Source organism: Muntiacus reevesi, chromosome 4 (genome assembly GCF_963930625.1).
Source record: "Muntiacus reevesi chromosome 4, mMunRee1.1, whole genome shotgun sequence".
NCBI classification, from domain to species: Eukaryota; Metazoa; Chordata; class Mammalia; order Artiodactyla; family Cervidae; genus Muntiacus; species Muntiacus reevesi.
The window spans coordinates 76,567,312-76,571,787 of record NC_089252.1 but is presented as its reverse complement, the minus strand read 5'-3'; the positions used below and the strand labels follow the sequence as shown (position 1 = coordinate 76,571,787).

The 4,476-nt window shown below is 52.8% G+C and overlaps 1 non-coding gene across 1 annotated transcript; it reads right to left on the bottom strand.

Moving 5' to 3' along the window:
• Nucleotides 1-3,411: 3,411 nt before the first annotated feature.
• TRNAC-GCA (transfer RNA cysteine (anticodon GCA)) lies at nt 3,412-3,483 on the bottom strand. The gene has a single exon. It is a non-coding gene; the product is annotated as a tRNA-Cys (tRNA).
• Nucleotides 3,484-4,476: the final 993 nt, after the last annotated feature.

Below are 4,476 nucleotides of genomic sequence, written 5' to 3'. Positions count from 1 at the left end.
GGTGCCCGGGGGCGGGGCCGGCGGCGGCGGCGGCTGGCGGGGGCCGCCGGCCCGGGACCGACCGCCGGGCTGCCGGGCGGGAGCTGGGGACGCACGCGAGAAGCGGCCCTGAGCCGAGGCACCCGCGAGGGCGGGGCCTGAGGCGGCGCTGAGTGGACCTGGGGGCTGGCGTGGAGGAGCTAGGAGGGGGTCATGAGGGTACTGGGGAGCTGTCGGCGTAGGGGGAGGCTGGCAAAGGTCTCCGATTCGGGGACCTAGGAAGAGGCCATGTGAAAGTTGGGGGGCTGGGATGAGGGGGCTGGAATGAGACTATGGGAGCTGGAGGGAGTGCTAGAAAGTGGTTATGGTGGAGTCGGGGAGGGGGCTTGGGGACCAGTATTGGCAGAGTAAGAGGGGGACGTGGGGAGATGGAATGCAGGCTGGGGTCCGGTACTGAAGAATTGGCTAAGGGGTTTTACAGGGAGCTCGGAAGGGAATCTGGGGGTTGGTGTTAGGGGTAAAAGGAGGTCTGGCATTGGGTGTCTAAAAGGGGTCTGTGGAGAGGGAGGTGGGCGCTTCCGTGAGAGGATAAGAAGGGGTTATACGGGGCAAGTACGAGGGGACCGGGAAGGTGATATGGGGGCTGGGACAGGGAGGGCGAAGTGGAAGAACCAGGATGAGGCTAGAGGAACATCGGGGGACCGGGACTGCAGGGTCTGAAGATGGGGCGGGGGGTTGGGAGGGTCCCTCAGAAGACAGGGCTGGATGGAGGCTGAGAGGAGCCTAGGTTTGGCGCGCCAGGGCTAGGGAGAGAGGTTTTCCAGGCCAAGGGGACGACGGACCGGGGCCGGCGGGCAGCCTGGGCCGCGAGTTAGTGGGCAAGGGGCAGGGGGCCGTCGCCGGGGCGCGGGGGAGCGGCCGGGCCCCAGTAGGGCCGGGGGTGGGGGGTGGGGGGCGGCTGCCCCGCGCCCAGGCCGGACGCGCGCGGAGGCTGCGGCCGGGGGGAGGGGGTGCGGGGAGACCAACCTGGGCCCGGTCCGGAGCGGCGGGTCCGGGACTGGCACGGCCTAGGCGCCGCGGCTCTGCGCTCCCAGAGGCGGCTTGCCGGGCCCAGGCGGCGGCCTCTGCGCGGCCTCCATCTTGCTCGGGTTCTCCCCGGGGCGCGCTCCCGCGCCGAGGCGCGAGCTCTCGTGCACCGGCGCGGCCCGACGGAGGCGCGTTCCTGCAGCCGGCGTGCGGGGCGGAGCGGAACAGGAAAGGGGAGCTCCGCGTTCTGGCAGTCCAGTCAGGGAGCGGGGTAGGCACGGTCCTGGCGGTCCCCAAGCCTCCTCCACAGTAAGGCCTTCTAATTTGGGGGACCCCATTTTCCCAGCCCGAGCTGTGGGGTTGCGGGGCCCACCCAAAGCTCATGGGAACCAGGGAGGGTCCGAGCAGGATGTTAGTTGATAAGAGTGAACTGACCCCTGGCTCCCAAGTTAACTCAGGTAAAGCCTATCCCAGTGCCTCGAGTTGCACCATTACACTTCCAGTTCTTTGGGTCTTGGAGGTACTGAAAGTTCCCAGAGGCTCCTAGGAAACTGCCAACATCTCTGGGAGAGGGACCACCCCCCCAAAACTGTTAACAGCCATTCCCGCGGTGGGGATTCTTTGGCCGCCAGTGCATTAGGAGTTAGGCCGGAGAGCAGGACCCAGGGTGAGTATGGGGAACAGGAGAGGAGGCTGGATTGGTTTGTCTTCCTACACTTTCCCAGTGCCTGACATGAAGTGGATACATCATGAGCGTGTAGTGTGTTAAAGGACAAAGCATCCAAGTCCAGACTCACGATCAGACCTGAGAACACGAGAGGGCGTTCCAGGTGGGCCAGTACAGGTCATTTCTTCCCTGCTGTGAAATACCTTTTGGTTTAGGTTCTGCCAAGGTGGTCTAAGTTGGCATCCAGAAAACTCTGGCTACTACTTACTGTCTCCCTGATCTTGCACTTGCTCTTTGAACCTGTTTCCCCATCTGTAAAGTGGGCACATTAAGCCCCACTTGACATGTATTGAGGGGTGGCGAAAATAATGTTAGTACGATCCAAGGACTGGACCATACACAGGGATCAGTCTGATGAAATTTAGAACTATCTACAAAGAAAATAATAATAATCATCCATCATGTGAGACTGCTACCTTTCTTTTTTCCTATGGGGAGAAGGAGTGGGTTTTTGTGGGTCTTTTGGTTGTTTTTGTGTTTTTGTTGGTTTTTGTTTGTTTTTTTGCTGAGATAATGTACTTCTTGCTTTCCTGGAATTAAAAAAAAATCTCTTTTTTAAAGAAATGATGTTGATAGTTAATGGCATCCTTTCAATATCCAAATTTGGCAAAATAATAGATAGGCAGTGTTGTTTCCAAATTAAGAAAAAAAAATTATGTGCAGTCCTCCACAATTTGAGGACCACAGACCCACATGAAGTCATTTCACCTGTGAGAGTTTGCTCAATCAATTTGGTTTCCCCTTCCATTGGTTCCTTAAAGAGGCATCCAGACTGTCTCCTGAGAACCCTAAGATCCCAAAGCATTGAACTGGAAGGGGTTGTGGAGAGAGCCTCATTCCATACCTTCTCCCACTTGACAGATGGAGAACAGAGCCCAGGAGAAGGATTGACTTGTATGAAAAGGTGAGTCCTTACTGCCAATTAAACTGATCAACCTGATTCATTACTTTTTGTAACCTACCCAATAAATATGTGATAGGCTGCTGCAGCGTGCCAGCACAGCACTATGCTGGGCCTTGGGGAGAAAATGGCAGGTAAACTAGATGTGCTCGCCGCCATCCTGAAGCATACAGCTTCATGAGGAGATAGAGGTGCTGGGAGGAGCAGGGAGGAAAGTTATCCTCATAGGGCACCTTGAAGTCTTCTTCTGTGGGTGCTCCTGGTATGGCCACTATTCTGAACATAAGTTACTAGAGCCAGAAGCTACATCTTTTCTCCTTACCCTGCCATGAATTATTGCCTTTTTTTTTTTTTTTTTCCTATCCTGCTGAGGCAAGCTAGGCACTCCAGGCAAAAAAAAAAAAAAAAAATCACAGAAGCCCACTTACTATTCTCTCTCCAGGCAAGAACTGAGAGTTCTTGCTAAGATGGGGTCCCAGCTCCTCACTGGTTGCTCTAGTCTAGCTCTGCAGAACACTGACCCCACCCTGGAAAGAGCTGCCTGCCACCCATACTGCCTTTGTCTTTAAAGAAACTCCTTTCCCCTCACTCAGTTTCTGGATTTGGTGAGACTCACCCTCCATCACCACCACACTCCTCTCTTAAGTGAAAGTGAAGTTGCTCAGTCATGTCTGACTCTTTGCGACCCCATGGACTGTAGCCTACCAGGCTCCTCTGTCCTTGGGATTTTCCAGGCAAGAATACTGGAGTAGGTTACCATTTCCTTCTCCAGGGGATCTTCCCTACCCAGGGATCGAACCTGGGTCTCCCGCATTGCAAGCAGACGCTTTACCATCTGAGCCAGCAGGGAAGCCCACACTCCTCTCTAGAGCCAGGCAAATGATCAGACCTGGATAATGAGAATATTCCATTGTTCAAGATACAATGATTGGCTCAAGGGTGGGCCCGTAAACCAACCCAAATAGTTGAGAATGATATCTAGGTCATTTGTTGCAGTTTACAAGAAAGGTTTTTATCCTCCACCTGAGTTTGTTGAGCTGGGACTTCAGCTTCAACCAAAGAGTGGGGTATCTGTGACAGAACAGAACAGTTGTGGACTGAAGTTGGGAACTATAGACCATAAGGAGAAGATGAACCTGGCCTGAGCACCTGGACATTTCCACCTGGAGAAAAGCCCCCAGAACATTTCCAGCCAATATCCTAGCAGAGGAAAATCTGTGACTTGCTAGATACTCTTATGCCTAAAGTAAGTATTCAGTTACAATGAACAGTTATTAAGGACTTAAAATATTCTAGCTCTCCTGATTTTTGCTTTAAATATATTGCCTCATTTAATCTTCACAATAACCCTATGAGATCATGTTACCGTCTAAATTGTATCCCTCCTCCCTGCCCCCAAATTCATATGTTCAAGTCCTAACTTCCAGTATCTCAGAAGGTGGCTATTTGGAAGTAGGGCCTTTAAAGAGGCGGTTAAGGTAAAGTGAGATGATATGAGTGGGCTCTAATCCAGTCTCACAATTGTCCTTATAAAAAGAGGAGTTGAGGACAGACTAGATGATGACCATGGGAACACAGAAAGAAAGCAGCCATCTTCTGAGGGGCTTCAGAAGAAACCAAACTTGCTGACACCTTGATCATGGACTTCTAGCCTCCAGAACTGTGAGAAGATACATTTCTGTTGTTTAAGCCACCCAGCTTGTAGTATTTTATAATGGCAGCCCTAGCAAACTCATACAAATAGGTACTATCTTACAGATGAGGACAGTGAGGTATGCCTGTATTACAGATGAGGGCAGAGAAGTTAAATTACTTCCCCAAAGTCACACCTCTAGCAAGTGAA